We start from the raw sequence: 23,208 nt of genomic DNA, 5'->3' as shown, positions 1-23,208 counted from the left end.
ACTGTAATACCTTGTCTGTTCCATTGGATGTGATAGATGTTATCGAGATGCCTATGCGTGTTCCGACTTGCATGGCGTGTTCTCATGTATGCTTACAAGCATTGAAACTCACACCGCCAAGTATCTTTTATCTCGAACTTCCCTTGGAACGCTTTTCTGGCCATATGTCCAGATGACCAGTTTTGCCGCTTATCCTCTCAGAGTCCGTTTTCTGCAGTTTGTCCACATTTATCAAAACCACTGTATATGGTCTCTAACTTTGTTCAATGATACATCTGCTCGGACTATAATAGTAGTTGTCCTTTTGATTATCGACTACATTAGTCACCTGATGTGTTGATTCAAGTGGCTCTGAGCACTATGGGACTTAACATCTGAGGTCATCAGTCCCCTAGAACTTAGAACTACTTAAACCTAACTAACCTAAGGACATCACACGCATCCATGCAGGATTCGAACTTGTGACCGTAGCGGTCGCGCGGTTCCGGACTGAAGCGCAAAGAGCCGCTCAGCCACAACGGCCGGCTCATCTGATGTGTATAAGAACTCTCTGGACATGCTGTTTCTCTGTAGTTCAGAGCACGCCATTTTCACCAACTTCCTTGGCTGATAATTGGAGGATTCCAATACTATACTGGACCAAGTAACAGTGGCAGCTGATTGGAGGAGGCAAGGGGGCGCCGGGCCTCCTCATTTTTCTGTGGTAGAACGGATAGTAGTAGTAGCAATAATTAATTTTACAACAGACTTTTATACAGGGTGAGTCACCTAACATTACCGCTGGATATATTTCGTAAACCACATCAAATACTGACGAACCGATTCCACAGACCGAACGTGAGGAGAGGGGCTAGTGTAATTGGTTAATACAAACCATAAAAAAATGCACGGAAGTATGTTTTTTAACACAAACCTACGTTTTTTAAAAATGGAACCCCGTTAGTTTTGTTAGCACATCTAAACATATAAACAAATACGTAATCAGTGCCGTTTGTTGCATTGTAAAATGTTAATTACCTCCGGAAATATTGTAACCTAAAGGTGACGCTTGAGTACCACTCCTCCGCTGTTCGATCGTGTGTATCGGAGAGCACCGAATTACGTAGGGATCCAAAGGGAACGATGATGGACCTTAGGTACAGAAGAGATTGGAACAGCACATTACGTCCACATGCTAACACCTTTTTATTGGTCTTTTTCACTGACGCACATGTACATTACCTTGAGGGGTGAGGTACACGTACACACGTGGTTTCCGTTTTCAATTACGGAGTGGAATAGAGTGTGTCCCGACATGTCAGGCCAATAGATGTTCAATGTGGTGGCCATCATTTGCTGCACACAATTGCAATCTCTGGCGTAATGAATGTCGTACACGCCGCAGTACATCTGGTGTACGTTTTTTCATATCCTCTGGGGTTGTAGGCACATCACGGTACACAGTATCCTTTAACGTACCCCACAGAAAGAAGTCCAGAGGTGTAAGATCAGGAGAACGGGCTGGCCAATTTATGCGTCCTCCACGTCCTATGAAACCCCCGTCGAACATCCTGTCAAGGGTCAGCCTAGTGTTAATTGCGGAATGTGCAGGTGCACCATCATGCTGATACTACATACGTCGACGCGTTTCCAGTGGGACATTTTCGAGCAACGTTGGCAGATCATTTTGTAGCTGTTTGGGCCCCTGCAATGAAGTGAGGACCAATGAGGTGGTCGCCAATGATTCCGCATCATACATTTACAACCCTTTATACCACCATCCTCTCCACAGGCTACTATCATCAGCTGAAATTAAATTTAATGTCCACGGTCGCTGTCGCTCTACCTGTCTGAGCCAGCGAGGATTGTCCACGGACCAGTAATGCCTGTTCCGTAGATTCACTGCCCCGTGGTTTGTGAAACCCGCTTCATCGGTAAACAGGTAGAACTGCAACGCATTCTCTGTTAATGCCAATTGACAGAATTGCACTCGATGATTAAAGTCATCTCCATGTAATTGCTGATGTAGCGACACATGAAACGGGTGAAAGCGGTGACTATGCAGTATGCGCATGACACTACTTTGACTCAGTCCACCGGCTCTCGCAATGTCCCGTGTACTCATGTGTGGGTTCATGGCAACAGCAGCTAACACGCCAACTGCACCCGCTTCTCCTGTGACGGGCCTGTTACGGACCCGTTTGCGTGCTACGACCATACCTGTTGCATACAGTTGGCGGTAGATGTTTTGCAATGTGCGGCACGTTGGATGCTCTCTGTCCGGGTACCGTTCTGCATACACCCTGCAGGCTTCAGCTGCATTTCGTCGACACTCGCCATAGATGAGTATCATCTCCGCCTTTTCAGAGTTCGAATACACCATGGTAACAGTTCCTACAACACTACACTACCACAGACGTCTAGTAACACGGTGTACTACAGTTGGTCTGCGTGCGGAGACGAATGCAGAATAACAATAGCAGCAAGCGCTACATGCGGACACTGCGACAGCTAGACCAAACCACAACAGTGCACTACAGCCACACTCGTAAACACGGTCGTCGTCGTAAACATGTCCCTGCAGATGCTGCTCGCCGACCGTGGCCTGTGTTTGTTACAATACGCAACTGAACGTCGGAGGTTTCAAGCGTCAACTTTAGGTTACAATATCTCCGGATGTAATTAACATTTTACAATGCAACAAACGGCACTGATTACGTATTTGTTTATATGTTCAGATGTGCTAACAAAACTAACGTGGTTCCATTTTAAAAAAACGTAGGTTTGTGTTAAAAAACATACTTCCGTGCATTTTTGTATGGTTTGTATTAAACAATTACACTATCCCCTCTCCTCACGTTCGGTCTGTGGAATCGGTTCGTCAGTATTTGACGTGGTTTACGAAATATATCCAGCGGTAACGTTAGGTGACTCACCCTGTATACCTCTGTCAATGAGCTCGAAAGATGTTAGCTTGTACAGTTTCTTCTAAACCGCAAGCATTAGAGAGCAAGTCAAAATACGAAAACTTAACCATAACCTTAGGTAGACGGAGGCGCAAAGCATATGGTGAGCAGGCCAGGTACATGCCAAGCTGCCTGTAAACTTTCGATTGCCATGGCAACCATAACGTCACTACTAGTAACAGAAGAGAGGAACAGGCTGTTGTTTCTGTGCTGCCGTGCATTCCGCGGTATGGGAAGCCAGTAGCTGCGGTGCTGCCTCTCTAGGTTTCTCTTACATTAGATGTCTCATGTACAGTAGTTGTCCCACACGCAGTGAGTATGGATGAAGCCCATCTTGTACAAATGGTGATGTAACACTTTAGAGTGAGGACATCATTGCTTCCTTGCAGGAGCTGTCATTTTCAACGAGGTATGAAACTGAATGACCTGAAATTTTGAAAAAAGGACGTTCAGTACCAAGGCTACACTTTCTTGTAAAAAATATTCAGAACACGAGAAGTCCCATGTTTATGTTATCAGCTGCACAAGTAGTTGCGTGCTAGCCCTACAAAAAGAACATTATTCTGCTGACCATGTCGCTCTTAAGCACAAGGAAAACTGTATGGTCTGCTGAGGGTTTTGACGATCTGAAGAATCTGTCTGGTGATTTAGCACATCTTCTAAAGATCATCTAATAGTTTTATTTCGTATGAATAACAGTCCCTTTGACTGTTCAGAGATGTCACTAAACCCGCCCAAAGATGTAAACAACCAGGCACGAGCAGCACCTATTGGAAGGAGGGGGTCCGACAGCCTATCAGTTCCAGTCATTTCAGCAGGAAGGAGGTACACGGCTCGTGTTGTCTCTATTTCAGCCATGCCTAGACGGTCAATACCGCGGTTCGATCGCGTCCGCATTGTTACTTTGTGCCAGGAAGAGCTCTCACCAACGGAAGAGTCCAGGTGTCTCGGAGTGAACCAAAGCGATGTTGTTCGGACATGGAGGAGATACAGAGAGACAGGAACTGTCGATGACATGCCTCGCTCAGACCGTCCAAGGGCTACTACTGCAATGGATGACCGCTACCTACGGATTATGGCTCGGAGAAACCCTGACAGCAACGCCACCATGTTGAATAATGCTTTACGAGCAGCCACAGAACGTCATGGTACGACTCAAACTGTGCGCAATAGGCTGCATGATGCGGAACTTCATTCCCGACGTCCATGGCGAGGTCCACCTTTGCAACCACGACACCATGCAGTGCGGTACAGATGGACCCAACAACATGTCAAAATGGACTGCTCAGGATTGGCATCACGTTCTCTTCACCGATGAATGTCGCATATGCCTTCAACCAGACAATCGTCGGAGACGTGTTTGAAGGAAACCCGGTCAGGCTGAACGCCTTAGACACACTGTCCAGCGAGTGCAGCAAGGTGGAGGTTGTCTGCTGTTTTGGAGTGGCATTATGTGGGGCCGACGTACGCCGCTGGTGGTCATGGAAGGCGCCGTAACGGCTGTACGATACGTGAATGCCATCCTCCGACCGATAGTGTAACCATAACGGCTGCATGTTGGCGAGGCATTCGTCTTCATGGACGGCAATTCGCGCCCCCATCGCGCACATCTTGTGAATTACTTCCTTCAGGATAACGACATCACTCGACTAGAGTGGCCAGCATGTTCTCCAGACATGAACCCTATCGAACAAGCCTGGGATAGATTGAAAGGGGCTGTTTATGGACGACGTGACCCACCAACCACTCTGAGGGATCTACGCCGAATCGCCGTTGAAGAGTGGGACAATCTGGACCAACAGTGCCTTGATGAACTTGTAGATAGTGTGCTACGACGAATACAGGCATACATTAATGCTAGAGGACGTGCTCAAATGGCTCTGAGCACTATGGGACTTAACATCTGTGGTCATCAGTCCCCTAGAACTTAGAACTACTTAAACCTACCTAACCTAAGGACATCACACACATCCATGCCCGAGGCAGGATTCGAACCTGCGACCGTAGCAGTCGCGCGGTTCCGGACTGAGCGCCTAGAACCGCTAGGCCACCGCGGCCGGCGGAGAGGACGTGCTACTGGGTATTAGAGGTACCGGTGTGTACAGCAATCTGGACCACCACCGCTGAAGGTCTCGCTGTATGGTGGTAGAACATGCAATGTGTGATTTCATGAGCAATAAAAAGGGCAGAAATGATGTGTATGTTGATCTCTGTTCCAATATTCTGTACAGGTTTCGGAACTCTCGGAACCGAGGTGATGCAAAACTTTTTTTGATGTGTGTATTATGTGTGTCAGCTAATGTGGGTGTCAGCACCGACACAAACAAAAAAGGAGAGAAATTGCGATTGCTGGTAGCAGGAATCCAAAATGATCTGTACATATCACATGCTGATTAATATAACACTTTATATCTACAAAAAAGAAAACCATAACTTAACTTGGTTCCTGTGCCTCCTACATGCAATTACATTGACAGTCTATTTCTACTCGCAGAATGCAGGCTATGTAACATCTTTTTGTTACTCAGGACTGATTACCTCGAAGTCTGCGACCCAACTGGGGCGACCAGCGATAGGTTGCTGGTTAAATCAGCCGTTGGCAGTTGGGGCTGAACTCTGTCTTCCTGGAGGAGTGGCGTTGCCCGGTCTTTCCATTGGCGCGCCGGTCAGCGCCTTCTTGATGCCGTTTCGCAACGCTGCGCTGGGGAGTGTGCAGTTGATGCTTTACGACTGCACACATTAAAAAGGGAGGAAAGGGGATTTTCCAATATGTTTCCTGGCCTCACTAGAATTTAGACCCAATACCCATCACAGCAAAGTAGCTGTTCCACCTCATAGGTCCGAGACACTCTTCTCCATGCTGTTTCTGCCGCTTAGAATCGTGCTGTCTCTCACACCATACAAAATATACTTATGACAATTATTAGCGTATTTTTCGAAGCGTTCATTTGGATATCCTTAACAACTATGTTTACCAGACACTTACCTTGTGCTAAGTGCAAAATTCTTCACTTAGAGACGACAAATAAAATTAAGTACTTGTAGCATAACCACAACTTCTTTCTCGCAAGGAAATGCGAAAAAGTGAGTGATAAGTTTGTTATGAGAAAATGAAAGCAGACACTTGATTTTAGATTATCAGTAACTTTCATTTCTTCTTCACTTTGTCCAAGTCAGCGATACTGTGAGCTACTGCTTACATGAGCCACTTGGAGCCCAGCACGCCGCCGGGCAGCGCGGGGCCACACGGGGTAGAGTGGGAACGGGCGATTCTGATCCTGCACACGCTATGCGGGCCAGCCCGGCTGGCAGAGCACGATGCACGCGCCTGGGAAAAGTGTTGGCGCTGCTCAATCAAATCGAAATCCAGAAAGACTGGACAGAATTTCCATTTAGTATAATGATGGCAGCTCTCTTTAGATATGTATAAATGTAAGAATGTATCTGTAACAAAGAGAAAGAACCCGTGGTATGCCATTACAGGATGAATAGTGAACATCTTGATCACATCATATCCTATAAATATTTAGGGCTAATACTAAAAAGCAATATGAAATGGGATGAGGGCTGGATTAACCATTAGGCAGGGTAGGCAACTGCCTAGGGGCCCCACGTGGCACACCAGCTACAGGTTCTGCACCACGGAAAAAAAATTGAAATGTTTCTTACAGTTAAAATTAAATATGAAGACTTGTATGTAACAAACCCTTAGTGAAAATATTAGTGCCTTTTTTCTGATGTCAACTTTTCGCTGGGTAATTGCGCTCAGACATCTTGGAAAAGGTAATGAACGTAAGCAATACCTATCATTAGTTCTGAGAAGAGTATCTGACACAAGGTGGTGTACAAGGGACGATGCGACTAAAGCATTGTCGATAGGTTACGACAGTTTCCAGAAGGCTTTACAGTCTACTGCTAACGATGAGAGTCAGACATAATAAGTGAACCACTAGGTCAGAAGTCTAATAAAGGACTTGGGCCGGCCAGGGTGGCCGAGCGGTTCTAGGCGCTACAGTCTGGAACCGCGCGACCGCTACGGTCGCAGGTTCGAATCCTGCCTCGGGCATGGATGTGTGTGATGTCCTTAGGTTAGTTAGGTTTAAGTAGTTCTAAGTTCTAGGGGACTGATGACCTCAGAGGTTAAGTCCCTTAGTACTCAGAGCCATTTGAACCATTTAAAGGACTTGGGGGAAAGAAAAGATAAAATGCCGCAATGGCAGTATTCTGGGCTGCCATACTAGATCGAATCAGTGGGGTTAATATGTCTCTCCAAAAAAACAACTATTGAACTTCGAACGATAATCGATCTTTTAAACCGAGCGAGGTGGCGCAGTGGTTAGCACACTGGACTCGCATTCGGGAGGACGACGGTTCAATCCCGTCTCCGGCCATCCTGATTTAGGTTTTCCGTGATATCCCTAAATCGCTTCAGGCAAATGCCGGGATGGTTCCTTTGAAAGGGCACGGCCGACTTCCTTCCCCATCCTTCCCTCACCCGAGCTTGCGCTCCGTCTCTAATGACCTCGTTGTCGACGGGACGTTAAACACTAATCTCCTCCTCCTCCTCGATCTTTTAAAACCCCCTTTTAGATTTTTTACTTTCACAGCGATAATTATTTGACGATTACGAGACGAGGGCAAATGGGAAAACTGATACCCAATACAGTGAAGGAAATGAGCGTGTGCGAAGAAGGAAAAGACATCACGATGACTTACCTGCAGAAGATGTTGTGCACAAAGGAAAAGAGAAGTTAAAAATTGAAATTTATTTGCCTGTAGTAGACATGCTGCGTACAGATTTGTCCTGGCGACTAAGAGATGTTTGTACAAGGACATCAAGCGTGACTTTATATAGCAGGTGATGCGGTTCTAGTACTTCATCTTACAATTAAAGGATGCCGGAAAAGATAAAACTGTACCTGCTGAGGAATCGTATACAGATTTTTGGTAATATGTCACAATCAACTTTCCCTGATGTAATGACAGCATGTCAGATATATAAGTCTGATTACAAACGCTACGGGTGAAGGTAACTTTTCGAGATTAAAACTAATCAGAAACAGTCTCCGTTCATCAATGTCTCGGAACCATTTAAATTCATTGGCGATAATAGTGACTGAACATGATTTATTGGAGAAGGTTAACTTTTAAGATGTTTTAAACGATTTTGTATCTAAAAAAACTTAGAAGAGTTGTATTTTACAAATCAATTTAATTTTAAAAAATACTCATGTTTTCCTTCCATTTGTTTGTTTTTTATTGAATGATGGCGTACCTGTAGTACGAAGCAGCGTAGGTATGAATGAAATTGCGTTGTGATAGAAAAAATGTATTTTAGGAAGTGTGAAAAGCCTAAGTTAGAAAAAGGTAAAGGGGGCCCGAGACGTGCACTGCCTAGGAGCCCCGACATGGTCAATCCAGCCCCGAGTCGAATGAGTGTGGAGAATCAGTATTAGGGACGGAAAATGGAAGACCTAGATTTGTTCGAAGGACTCTACAAAAGTGGAATACATCTGTGAAGGAAATCGCATACAGTAAAGTAGGTCAAGACTTCACTTAATGGTTAACTGGTGATATATTAAAGGAAACTTGACGATTTATAGTAATATTTTAACTGGCATTTCGTCTGACCTTCGGTAATTATATTGTTGTTATTGTTGTTGTGGTCTTCTGTCCAAAGATTGGTTTGGTGCAGCTCTTCACGCTACTCTCTCAGATTATTATATGTAAAATTAAATTGTAATGTGCACTTTGTAAAAAAAATGCAAATGTGAATTACCCGGTTGTGGAGTAAGACGGCCTTCTAATAGGGTAAACTAGTGCATTATTATTATAATCATAACCGCATATATGACATTCATTTCTCGTTTTTTGTTTAATTTTGAGTTAAAATTGTATAATGCAACTTGTTTCCCAGCAGGTAATTCGTACTATTGACAATGAATATTATGTAAAGGACCATTTTGATGCCTGTGAACAAGAAATAGTAAAAAATGCAAAATCTTGCGAAATTATTCCAATTAATGAAAATGCTATTTAACATAGATTAGAGATGTAGTGTTAAGAATCTAAATGACAAGTGCAGGCCTCATGCTACCACTCCTCAGACCTTAGACATTAAATCCAGTCTTCTCTTAGTGGATTATTGTATTTTTTATTAAAGATGGTCGGGGAATATTTGTATAGTCACTTTGCTTTTGTTTGTTTGATTAGTCTCATATAGTTCACTCTTTAGTTTCTTTTTACTTGCACTCTTAATTGCTGGTCGAGTTACTTATTGAAAAGATTTCCAAATACTGTTTCTGACTTTTATCCTATCTTTTATCGGTTTTGGCGATGTTTTCTTGTTGTTGTTGTTGTTGTGGTCTTCAGTTCTGATACTGGTTTGATGCAGCTCTCCATGCTACTCTATCCTGTGCAAGCTTCTTCATCTCCCAGTACCTACTACAACCTACATCCTTCTGAATCTGCTTAGTGTATTCATCTCTTGGTCTCCCTCTACGATTTTTACCCTCCACGCTGCCCTCCAATGCTAAATTTGTGATCCCTAGATGCCTCAAAACATGTCCTACCAACCGATCCCTTCTTCTAGTCAAGTTGTGCCACAAACTTCTCTTCTCCCCAATCCTATTCAATACCTCCTCATTAGTTACGTGATCTACCCACGTCCGCAGCTCGTGGTCGTGAGGTAGCGTTCTCGCTTCCCACGCCAGGGTTCCCGGGTTCGATTCCCGGCGGGGTCAGGGATTTTCTCTGCCTCGTGATGACTGGGTGTTGTGTGATGTCCTTAGGTTAGTTAGGTTTAAGTAGTTCTAAGTTCTAGGGGACTGATGACCATAGATGTTAAGTCCCATAGTGCTCAGAGCCATTTTGATCTACCCACCTTATCTTCAGCATTCTTCTGTAGCACCACATTTCGAAAGCTTCTATTCTCTTCTTGTCCAAACTGGTTATCGTCCATGTTTCACTTCCATACATGGCTACACTCCATACAAATACTTTCAGAAACGACTTCCTGACACTTAAATCTATACTCGATGTTAACAAATTTCTCTTCTTCAGAAACGATTTCCTTGCCATTGCCAGTCTACATTTTATATCCTCTCTACTTCGACCATCATCAGTTATTTTGCTCCCTGTGGTGTCACCGCCAGACACCACACTTGCTAGGTGGTAGCTTAAATCGGCCGCGGTCCATTAGTACATGTCGGACCCGTGTGTCGCCACTGTCAGGGTCGCAGATCGAGCGCCACCACAAGGCAGGTCTCGAGAGACTGACTAGCACTCGCCCCAGTTGTACGGACGACGTTGCTAGCGACTACACTGACGAAGCCTTTATCTCATTTGCCGAGAGACAGTTAGAATAGCCTTCAGCTAAGTTAATGGCTACGACCTAGCAAGGCGCCATTTGTACCATTGCATGTATCTCAAGATAGTCTCACTTGTATCATCAAGAATGCTGTATACCAAAGGACGATATAAAAGTTAAGTGTTCTAGTAGCTACGTTCTTTTCTTTATCACATTCATTACGAATCCTGTTCCAGACTTCGCGCCAGTCGGCGTGTGTGTACGCGTGCCCTTTCGGCTACCCGTCACTGTGGACTGGCTGCCTTAACAGTCCACTACATTGTCGACGCGGATTAATCAGGATCTTGTTCTTTGGTATTGCACTAATTTGCTTGTGTCATGGCTTCGCCACATTCTCCGGATGTACTGTCCGAATTTTATCGCTTGCAGAATCAGCAGACGCAGGCGTTATTGGATGCCCTTGGACAGCTCGTCCAGGGTCAACGTGCGCTGCAACACGATGCGGCCGCCGCCGCCGCTTCGCCGCTACCGCAGCCACAACATGCGGTTGCACCCCCGTTTCGTAGCTTTGATGCAGCCGTTGAGTCTTGGACAGAATGGTCCCGACAATTTGGATTTCATCTCGCCGCCTACAGAATTCAAGGTAATGAGCGGCAGCCGTTTTTGCTTTCGTGTGTAGGTGTGTCCACCTACCGTGTGATAGTGAAATTGTTTCCCCGGCGCGACGTAGCAACTCTGTCATACGAAGAAATTTTGTCTGCTTTAGATGCCTATTTCAAGGAAACAGTAAATGTCGTTGCAAAAAGGTATGCGTTCTTTCGTACAAAACGTACGGCCGGTCAGACTAATAGGGAGTGGGTTGCAACTTTGCAAGGACTTACTAGGGACTGTGCATTTGAATGTGACTGTGGACTCCCTTATTCAGATACCATGGTGCGTGATGCAATTGCACAGAACGTTTCTGATGTTCGCATAAGGGAACAGATTTTGAAACTAGTTAATCCCTCCCTTCAACAAGTGATAGACATATTGGGTAGGCAAGACACACTTGACTTTGCTCAGGAATCATTTGCAACTTCACCAGCCGTGTGTCACATTAACCGGCCCGCCGGGCCCGCTGCACGGAACGCTAACCTGCCCTCGCGCACGTCCGCACCGCCACGTGTCCCGCGCACGCAAGCAAATGCAGTGAAATCATGCCCGCGGTGTGCAACAAGACATTCGCCTGAGAATTGCCCGTCACGCCAAGCTATTTGCTTTTTCTGTAATAAGAAAGGGCATGTTCAAAGTGTTTGCCAGAAAAAGCTCAGATCAGACACTCACAACCATTCCAGGCCCTTTGCTTCGCGCCGGAATCGAACCAAGGACAATCGGGCTCGTGAACCTTCGCCCATGGACATTCATGTAGTTAATTCCACCCCGTCCAGTGTTCCTCTCGCTAACAGTTACTGTGTTCGTCCCACAAAGAGTGTGCGTCGACGTCGACGCAAATCCCGTCACGTCGCACGTGATTCTGTACCAGTGTCTGTTCACGTTGCACAAAACAGTCGCTCTTGTCGTCAGCAGGACAATAAACTTTTTGTAGATTTGGACTTTGCCAGACAAGTGATACCATTCCAGCTCGATACCGGAGCTGCAGTTTCATTGCTCAATCCCGCCATGTACAAACAACTGGGCGCACCTCCGTTGCGTGCAGCAAATGTTCAGCTCACGAGTTATTCCGGACAAGCTATCCCTGTATTAGGACAGTGCACTCTTCTTGCAACATACAAGGGACAAACAAAACTTGTGTCATTTTACGTTCTTCGTTCTTCTTCTGCTGTGAACTTGTTTGGGTTAGATTTATTTCAGTTGTTTAACTTGTCTATAGTCAATCAGGTCCTATCAGTGAACCAGACTGTGCCTTCAGCCAGTGTTTCTAGTCTATGTGATGAATTTGCAGACATTTTTGCACCGGGCCTTGGTTGCACTAAGAACTATGAAGCACATTTGGAACTGAAAGTCAACGCGCAACCGCAATTTTTCCGAGCGCGCAATGTTCCCCACACATTGCATTATGAGGTCGCCAACCACTACGATATCTTGTATCGGTCCGCTGCTACGCACGGCAACGCTGCTGCGTTGTCCCTTTTGCCTGTTGCTGAGGATAAAGCATTCGATTCTTCCGAACTTGCTTGCATGTTCATTGATTCGGAAACCGAGGATGTGGTCGACTCGTTTCCGATTGATTTTCGTCGTGTCGCTACAGCCACAGCTGCTGACCCTGTTCTTGCTACTGTTTTGCGTTTTGTTGCTACGCAATGGCCCTTGTCACAGTCACGGATCGCGGATCCGCTGGTTCGCCGATTTTTTGCTGACAAGGAGAGACTTCTTGTACGACGTGGTGTTTTGTTGTTGCGTTCTGATAATGATCAGTCCAGAGTCGTGGTCCCACGTTCGTTACAGTCCTCTGTCTTACAGCTTCTTCACCAAGGACATTGGGGTATAGTGCGCACGAAACAACTTGCTCGTCAGCACTGTACTTGGTTCGGAATCGATGCTGCGATTACGACTATGTGCTCTTCTTGCATGGCGTGTGCCGAACAACAATCCGCACCACCGCGGAACTTCTTTGCATGGCCGAAAGCCACTTCCCCTTGGCAACGCTTGCACATAGATTTTGCCGGTCCATTCTGGAATGCTTGATGGTTGGTTGTGGTCGATTCTTTCAGCAATTTTCCTTTTGTTGTCCGGATGTCTTCCACGACGTCTTCTGCCACCATCCAAGCGTTATCCGCTATTTTTTGCATTGAAGGTCTTCCGCAGACTATTGTTTCCGACAATGGCCCACAATTCATGTCCGCAGAATTTCAGTCATTCTGCAAGGCCAATGGTATTCAACATCTGACATCCGCGCCGTTTTCGCCTCAGTCAAACGGTGCCGCTGAACGATTGGTCAGGACTTTCAAGTCACAGATGTTGAAGTTGAAAGAGTCGCATTCTCGGGAGGACGCATTATTGCTCTTTTTGTCCTCGTATCGCTCTCAGCCCCGCGATGGTCGCTCGCCAGCTGAGTTGCTCCACGGTCGTCCTCATCGAACCTTGATGTCTTTGCTGCTTCCGCCGCATCAGGTTCCTGTGCAGCGGCAGACTCCTGCTTTTGCTCCTGGCGACGTTGTCTTCTATCGCAACTATCGAGGTTTCCGGCGTTGGTTCGCAGGGCGCATTCTTCGCTGCCTCGGCCGCGCTATGTATCTGGTTTTGGGGGCCTCTGGTGAGGTGCGTCGGCATCTCAATCAGCTGCGCCTCTGTTGTCGCCCGGGTTCTGCCGCTCCCCGTCTGCTTTCAGCGACGGTGCCGTCCAGTCAGCGCCCTGGGGACCCATCTACTGGCTCGCCTCATCCCCAGGTGTTACCGACGCTGCCTTCCCTATTGCCTAGTGGCGACATGCCGCCGCCGCCGCCGCCGCATGTTCTCCCGCCGGCGCCGCCCGCAGTGGACGCTTCGCTGCAGCCGCCCAGCGCCTCCCTGGGTCACGCGCCGCCGATCGATTCCCGTGACCAGCTGTCCTCCGCCATGGAACTCTTGCCCGCTCCGGCCCACATGGCGTCATCGCGCGTCGGATCCCCCGACGCAATGGAGGTCGACCTTTCGGCCCCTCCTGTCTCATTACGGGCGCATACACCGCATGTTGACGTGCACCCTGGACTAGGTTTTCAGGCGTTTCCTAGCTCCCCTCGGACCGAATGGCAGGGTGCGGGTGGCACGGCCTCGCCTGTTGTTAGGCTCCCCATCCCATCGCATACGTCAACATGGGGTCCTCCCCACGGCGGGCGGAAGCCTTATCACACGACCGTTCGCCGATTTGCGGGGGAGGAATGTGGTGTCACCGCCAGACACCACACTTGCTAGGTGGTAGCTTAAATCGGCCGCGGTCCATTAGTACATGTCGGACCCGTGTGTCGCCACTGTCAGGATCGCAGACCGAGCGCCACCACAAGGCAGGTCTCGAGAGACTGACTAGCACTCGCCCCAGTTGTACGGACGACGTTGCTAGCGACTACACTGACGAAGCCTTTATCTCATTTGCCGAGAGACAGTTAGAATAGCCTTCAGCTAAGTTAATGGCTACGACCTAGCAAGGCGCCATTTGTACCATTGCATGTATCTCAAGATAGTCTCACTTGTATCATCAAGAATGCTGTATACCAAAGGACGATATAAAAGTTAAGTGTTCTAGTAGCTACGTTCTTTTCTTTATCACATTCATTACGAATCCTGTTCCAGACTTCGCGCCAGTCGGCGTGTGTGTACGCGTGCCCTTTCGGCTACCCGTCACTGTGGACTGGCTGCCTTAACAGTCCACTACACTCCCCAAATAGCAAAACTCCTTTACTACTTTAAGTGTCTCATTTCCTAATCTAATCCCCTCAGCATCACCCAATTTAATTTGACTACATTCCATTATCCTCGTTTTGCTTTTGTTGATGTTCATCTTATATCCTCCTTTCAAGACACTGTCCATTCCGTTCAACTGCTCTTCCAAGTCCTTTGCTGTCTCTGACAGAATTACAATGTCATCGGCGAACCTCAAAGTTTTTACTTCTTCTCCATGAATTTTAATACCTACTCCGAATTTTTCTTTTGTTTCCTTAACTGCTTGCTCAATATACAGATTGAATAACATCGGGGAGAGGCTACAACCCTGTCTCACTCCTTTCCCAACCACTGCTTCCCTTTCATGCCACTCGACTCTTATAACTGCCATCTGGTTTCTGTACAAATTGTAAATAGCCTTTCGCTACCTGTATTTTACCCCTGCCACCTTCAGAATTTGAAAGAGAGTATTCGAGTTAACGTTGTCAAAAGCTTTCTCTAAGTCTACAAATGCTAGAAACGTAGGTTTGCCTTTTCTTAATCTTTCTTCTAAGATAAGTCGTAAGGGTAGTATTGCCTCACGTGTTCCAACATTTCTACGGAATCGAAACTGATATTCCCCGAGGTCAGCTTCTACCAGTTTTTCCATTCGTCTGTAAAGAATTCGCGTTAGTATTTTGCAGCTGTGACTTATTAAACTGATAATTCGGTAATTTTCACATCTGTCAACACCTGCTTTCTTTGGGATTGGAATTATTATATTCTTCTTGAAGTCTGTGGGTATTTCGCCTGTCTCATACATATTGCTCACCAGATGGTAGAGTTCTGTCATGACTGGCTCTCCCAAGGCCATCAGTAGTTCTAATGGAATGTTGTCTACTCCCGGGGCCTTCTAGGCGCGTAGTCCGGAACCGTGCGAATGCTACGGTCGCAGGTTCGAATCCTGCCTCGGGCATGGATGTGTGTGATGTCCTTAGGTTAGTTAGGTTTAAGTAGTTCTAAGTTCTAGGGGACTGATGACCACAGCAGTTGAGTCCCATAGTGCTCAGAGCCATTTTTTTTGCTCAGAGCCATTTGAACCATTTTTGAACCCGGGGCCTTGTTTCGACTCAGGTCTTTCAGTGCTCTGTCAAACTCTTCACGCAGTATCTTATCTCCCATTTCATCTTCATCTACATCCTCTTCCATTTCCATAATATTGTCCTCAAGTACATCGCCCTTGCATAAACCCTCTATATACTCCTTCCACCTTTCTGCCTTCCCTTCTTTGCTTAGAACTGGGTTGCCATCTGAGCTCTTGATATTCATACAATTGGTTCTCTTCTCTCCAAAGGTCTCTTTAATTTTCCTGTAGGCAGTATCTATCTTACCCCTAGTGAGACAAGCCTCTACATCCTTACATTTGTCCTCTAGCCATCCCTGCTTAGCCATTTTGCACTTGCTGTCGATCTCATTTTTGAGACGTTTGTATTCCTTTTTGCTTGCTTCATTTACTGCATTTTTATATTTTCTCCTTTCATCAATTAAATTCAATATTTCTTCTGTTACCCAAGGATTTCTATTAGCCCTCGTCTTTTTACCTACTTGATCCTCTGCTGCCTTCACTACTTCATCCCTCAGAGCTACCCATTCTTCTTCTACTGTATTCTTTCCCCCATTCCTGTCAATTGTTCCCTTATGCTCTCCCTTCTTAGAAAAGCCATTATTTTGGGGGGAAACGAGAGTACTTGTTCCTAATTGTGGTCCATTCGTAGACGCCTGTGAACTTTTCCTCAGAAGCAGGGCCGTACAGACTTGCTAGTACCGCAGGGATGTACGGACTTGCCAGTACCACAGGCCGCCAAACTCCCTGCTGTGACTGTGTAAGGGCCTCAAATTCCAAAATATCATGCTGTGAGACAAATTATTATTGCGAACTGCGATCCCTCTGCCATAATTCCACTAAACTGGGCTCAAAAGACTACGTTCTACAACGGCCCGCTCTCTCCATTTCGGGATAGAATGAAAGGTGAGTGGAAAAACAAAAAAACAAGGCGGGGGCAGCCATCAGATCAGTGGCGGACCGCATCTGTGCATCCCTGAGGGAGATTCAGCTTCAGCTGTGGATTACAGTCTACGCAGTTTCATCTCTCCCTCAATGCCTAGACTTCCTCGCAGTAAACGACTACAGATTCTCTCGACATATGAAAATGCTGTCGATGTATTAATGTATGTGTAGCACAAGAATGACAATACCAGGTAGTTATATTTAAAGTGCAGCTACTCACAGAGGTCTAATCTGGGATGTAAGTGTCTTATGGCGGCGAAACGTAGTAGATGTTCTAACGCGTTAATGTGAAACCGATTTACACTGGAAAAGACTTAGTTTCAGTTTTGGCTACCAGGTGCAAATCCGACGCTGTGAATGCAAGAAAGACATTCAGAAATGTTTCCGTATGTGATGGATTAGGACTGGATGTAGGCAGAGATGGTCAAACAAGTGGGAAGGACATAATACTGATTTTATTATTAACCGCCACTTACACAATTTGTTCAATACGAACACCAGAGATGACGACGAGCTGCTGTACAGCGCTGATTTGCACCTGGTGGCAAAACTGGAACTATTATTTTTTCAGCATAAATCTGTTCCGCATTAACGCATTAGTATATTTACTAAGTTCCACTGCCATACGATAGTTGCAGCCCACGCTGGACTTCTGTGAGTAGCTGCACTTTAATTATAACCACCCAGTAGCCGGCCGGGGTGGCCGAGCGGTTAGAGGCGCTACAGTCTGGAACCGCGCGACCGCTACAGTCGCAGGTTAGAATCCTGCCTCGGGCATGGATGTGTGTGTGATGTCCTTAGGTTAGTTGGATTTAAGTAGTTCTAAGTTCTGGGGGACTGATGACCTTAGAAGTTAAGTCCCATAGTGCTCAGAGCCATTTGAACCATTTTAACCACCCAGTATATCATCGTAGTAAATGATGGTATAAAGACGAACTTCGTAAGCTCGTTATTGGCGGAGCTACATCTTATTTCCGCAACAAAAAATTCCATACGAAAATAACGTAATGTTTTTCGCATTACGCAACAGTTAGCGCCAGGACCACAACCAAACAACAACAACGAAGGGTCAGCGACAGAAGCTGTTTCGTACCCAACAGAACGGCCAATTGCTGGGTTATTTAAACTGAAATATTGGCACTACACAGTTCTAAAGTACCTAAAATTGCCCTCTCGTTGCTTTTGAATAAATTCAAAAACATGATAATAAAATAGGACTTTGAAGAATCTGTAACATGTGACTTTACATTTTGATTCTTAAGTACCTATGTCAAATTATAAATTGTAGTATTTTATGTGACATGCTCATTGTGGCATTCAGTATGAGAATTACAAACGAAGGCCAGCTTCTACAATAATGTGCATTATTAACTTAATAATAAACCAAATGCCTACTTGTAACATAATTATAACTAGATTAGACAAGGATTCGTGTAAGAATACTGTAATGTTCTAACTATACATGGTGTTCAGAAATTCCTGTTACAAACTTCTAAGACTTGTGGAGGGATATGAGAACATAATATTTTCAACAGGAAACCATGTCTGGAAGCGTACCGTTTCCGTTCTACGACGGTTTCAGTTCAGATATTTAACACATCCATTTCCGCTTGAGAAACTGAATTAGGCGTGACGCAGTTCAATTATGAGGCAACGGTTCGAAAAGGAACATAACGAAACATCCATTTATCACTTAAGCACATCTGTTTGTATTAATTCTTAAACATTATGTGTTTACATTATTCCAAAATAAAAAAGAAACCAGCATACTTTACGTACAGAACAGTACTGAGGCATTAAAACAAGGGATCGGCGTGGCGACCACCAACGTTATTACAGACATTGTACCTACGAAGCATGAGCCGGTACACGCTCTCCATCTCACCAGGTGTGTCTTCAGTTTCTAATGCAGCGGCCAGAACTCGTTCCAGCAGATCTTCTTCTGTCTCTACAGAAGGCTCGTAAATTAAAATTTGCATACGACCCCACATGAAGTAGTGCATAAGAGTTAAATCCGGCGACCGCGGCGGCCATGCGGATGGACCACGTCGACCTATCCATCTTTCACCATATCGTCTGGTGAGATGTCTCTGAACCGCACATGAAAAATGAGATTGTACGCCATCATGCTGAAACCATACCGGACCTTCAGGCACTCAATGTTGTTAGCACTCATTCTAGCGCATCTTTGAGCCTTCCTTTCACCAAGAACGGGTCCAATATGTCATCCTGTCTATCCTACTGCATACCAGGACAAGCAATTCTGAGACTTTTCTCTTTCCTTCAGCAGACGCGGACGCGTTACACATCTAAATTGAAACTGTCGTGGAATGGAAACGGTACGTTTCTAGACATGGGTTCCTAGTCAAAATATTATGTACTCACTCGCCTCTACAAGTCCTAGACGTTTGTAACGGGAATTTCCTAACACCACGGAAACGTGTCGTACACCGCAAACTTTATATGACGACACCAATTCCATGCAACCATGTTCAAAAAGGTGAATAAATATTTTGTTCTATTCTACCTTAACAGTCGCGCAGACTTTTCCCACTCTATTCTTTTAGATACCAACGCAACATTTAGAGTATATTTCTAGCGTTTGAAGAATAGACATGGAACGAATTCAGAGACGGGTTACTAGGAACGTAACTGGTCGGTATAGCCCAACTGTAACATAAATGCTCGTGATGAATAACGACATTCAGCCGCTGCGAAAAACGCATGCTTGAACATCCACGCAGATGGTAGCCAAGCCTGTAGGTTGCGCTGCTTCGATGACGAGCGGAATCTGTGCAAAGCCGTCGACATGTTGCAAGTGTCAGTGTTGGTCAGAACAGTGTTCTGTGTAGTTGTGAATGCATTATGTCGTAGCGAAGTGAATTCGAACGTGGGGAAATTGGTGGTTCTCGTAATATGAGAGCTTTCATAACAGAGAGAGCGCTTGTGGCAAGCAGGGTGCACTCAGCCCTTGTGAGGCCAGTTGAGGAGTTATCTGACTTAAAAGTAGCGGTTCCGGTCACGAAAACTGATAATGGCCGGGAGAGCGGTGTGCTGACCACATGTCCCTCCATACCTACATCCAGTGGCGCCTATCGATTGAGGATGACACGGTGGTTGATCGGTACTGTTGGGCCTTCAGGAGCCTGTTTTGATGGAGAGTTTCGTTTTCTCAATAAGTGAATGGAATAAGAAAGAAAATCTACAGTATTTGTGTAAAGTAACCTCCTTATTGCACAGTGGCTTATGGAGTATATAAGCAGATGCGGATGTAGATGTAGAATTTTTGCGTGAAAAATTACCAGTTCTACCGGAAAACATTACTTTTACAGAAATACAACGGGTGTCGTTTATGCGTGATGGAGCACTACGTCATTTTTTATGCCTTGTGCGAAAGTACCCAACACAAACAATTCATAAGTGGTGGATTGGTTGAGAGAGCCCAGTAGGGTGCCTCCTCACTTGGGCGTTACAGGAGACTGTGCCCCATGCATGTGACCATATCAGAGGGCAGTCAGGTGTGTTCACAAGAATTCAGAATTTTGGTGAAAGGAAGGCTCAAAGATGCGCTAGAATGAGTGGTAACAACATTGAGTGCCTCCTCTAGTACTAACAGGCAAGTGGCTTTCATAGGAGAGGCACATATCCCAACAAGTAATATTTTTGGATGTATATTTATAGTTGTCTGGCAACGGCCTTGCCGCAGTGGATACACCGGTTCCCGTGAGCTCACCGAAGTTAAGCGCTGTCGGGCGTGGTCGGCGCTTGGATGGGTGACCATCCGGGCCGCCATGCGCTGTTGCCATTTTTCGGGGTGCACTCAGCCTCGTGATGCCAACTGAGGAGCTACTCGACCGATTAGTAGCGGCTTCGGTCATGAATACCATCATAACGACCGAGAGAGCGATGTGCTGACCCCACGCCCCTCCTATCCGCATCCTCCACTTAGCATGACACAGCGGTCGGATGGTCCCGGTAGGCCACTCGTGGCTTGAAGACGGAGTGCTTTGTATTTATAGTTGTCTAGTAGTGGCCAGTACTAAGTACATCACACAAAAAAAAAACCTTCCCATGAAAAATGACTCGGGTAGAGTGTGATAATGACTATAATTTGGTGAAGAAAGGAATCCACAAGTTTCTTCCTGTGCCATATGTTATATGAAACTGAAGCCAATTATGGATGATTAGACCTGATATAGCTACTGAATTGCAATGATGGTGATTGCTATAATTCACCTCTTTTTCCAAATAGCCCAAGGCATTTTCTATGGGAATAAGATCAAATAATTTATGTGGCAACTCAAGGTGCTTTAGGTGCCTAAATGATCGTCGAACCAAGAACATTTGTGTACTGCCCTGTGAACATGGCTGTCTTCATAGACAATGGTGTTGCCCAACATGCTCATCATGAAGAAATAGTAGAAAGGGCAACACTCAAGTCGCCGAGAATGTTGAAATAAACGCCCTGGCTCTCCTTTATGCTATCCTTAATGACTGGGTCCAAGTCATGGGTCGGAAAAAACGCCTAAAAATCATAAAACCACCTCCAGCTTGCAGTCTAGGCTCCACACACTGCATGTTAAATGTCTCATTGGGCCATCAGTGTACTTGATGCTTTGCATCATTCGAAAAGAGGCAAAATAATCACTTCTCGATCCATGCTACATGCCTCAGCTACTGTCCATTTTCTGTGCTGTTTGGCGCATTGGGGGCGAGATATATCATATGCTGCTGTGAGAAATGGCCATTTGTCAAGTTTCACGGCATACAGTTCCCCTCACAACGTTCACTCAGAAACTGGTTGAGATGGACCAACTTCCACTAACAGCAGCAATTCCAGTCGGGTTTGAAATGGATTGTTATCGACATGACATGGCACCTGCCTCCAGTCCCTGCTGGTTAGGATTTTCTTACCATCATTTTTCTTAAGTCGTGTTGCATGACTGCGACTGGTACAACTATGGTTACTAGAATAAACAGTAGGTACCCTGAGCAAATATGCTATGAGCGGAGACTTCTCCACTGACTTTCTTGCTTTCCACACCACATAGAAGCTTATAGGCTGTAAGAGACCAGATATCGATAAAGTTCCTACGTATCGAAACTTGCCCTTAAGCCCATTTATACGATTGACTTCATTGTCTCAATTGACTCTCGAGATAAGTGAGTCTACTACGGCGACCCGGGCGTTCTATTTCTGTACTGAGTCCCCTCTGTCTCAAGTGGTCATCTCCTTTAAAGCGTCAGTGGCAAAATTGCGTTTGTTTTGAAGGCTGTCTGCTGCGCAACTTGGCACCTGCAGGGTGAAAGTGAGGTTGAGAGACTATGCTTTTTACGAAAAAATCAAAATGCAGTAACAAAATACAAGAACAAGCAATAATAATAGTTTATTAATGACCACAGTCAAGTTCATAGTGGACGTTCTTGCCAAAGGTCGTTTGGTAAATTCAGAATAGATCGGCCAAACTATTGAGAACGTATAAGTGTATAGGCTCGAGAAAATATCGGCCTATACTTGCAAACACATCAAACAATATCTAGAGCGCAGTAAATAAGGCTGCTTTACTTTATCTTAGATTTTTACTACGTGCCAAATAACATCCTAATTATTTTCCTCATCAAATAACTCAGAATTTTTCAGTGTTCAAATAATTTTCATAATACCACGGCCCGCATCTCGTGGTCGTGCGGTAGCGTTCTCGCTTCCCACGCCCGGGTTCCCGGGTTCGATTCCCGGCGGGGTCAGGGATTTTCTCTGCCTCGTGGTGGCTGGGTGTTGTGTGATGTCCTTAGGTTAGTTAGGTTTAAGTAGTTCTAAGTTCTAGGGGATTGATGACCGTAGATGTTAAGTCCCGTAGTGCTCGGAGCCATTTGAACCATAATACCACGTTTACCTATTTACGTTCTTTATTTTTGCATAACATTGTGTTTTTTCTACAAACCGAAAATATCTTTTTTCAGATATTTGGTCTCTCTTGCAGGAAAAATACCTGAACTCGTGCAACCTATTCAGTGTATTACAAACACAAAGAAAACAACACAACCAATATTAAGAAGACACGAAAGCACAGAATCCATTTCCATAATAGAAGCAAGCATGAACAGAATAGGTTAACTTCCGGTTTTAGCAGCCGCTGGCTCAGTCTTCTGTTTCTGTGCATGTGTAGAGTGCGGCACGGCGGTTGAACTCATATACACTACGGTTACATGCGATCACATCTTCTGAAAGGCAAAAACCGAATTTCAGAAACCGGTTTTCGCTGTCGTGTTTATATGTTAAGGTCTGAAGTGGATTCACTAGCCCAGTTAAATACGGCGCCCGGAAAACAGCTGTTACAGTTTATGATTTAATGAGCACAATCGCTATGTCTCTACAGTTAGACGAGATGTAAACAGCTTCAGTCTAATATTTCTACTTATCCTTCACTGCATGAAAAGCCACTTCGTCCATACTAGCCGAAAATTTTTAAAAGTAGTATCAAACCTGACAACTCAAGCACATTTCAAAACCGACTGCGTTTACAAGGCAGCGAAAATCTATTGCGGAATTA

The 23,208-nt window shown here is 45.4% G+C and overlaps 1 pseudogene; it reads left to right on the top strand.

Moving 5' to 3' along the window:
* Positions 1 to 20,344: 20,344 nt before the first annotated feature.
* LOC126250554 (5S ribosomal RNA) lies at positions 20,345 to 20,462 on the top strand (annotated as a pseudogene).
* Positions 20,463 to 23,208: the final 2,746 nt, after the last annotated feature.

Source organism: Schistocerca nitens, chromosome 3, assembly GCF_023898315.1.
Source record: "Schistocerca nitens isolate TAMUIC-IGC-003100 chromosome 3, iqSchNite1.1, whole genome shotgun sequence".
NCBI lineage: Eukaryota > Metazoa > Arthropoda > Insecta > Orthoptera > Acrididae > Schistocerca > Schistocerca nitens.
The sequence above is the reverse complement of the archived record's forward strand: the minus strand, read 5'-3'. Positions and strand labels throughout refer to the sequence as shown.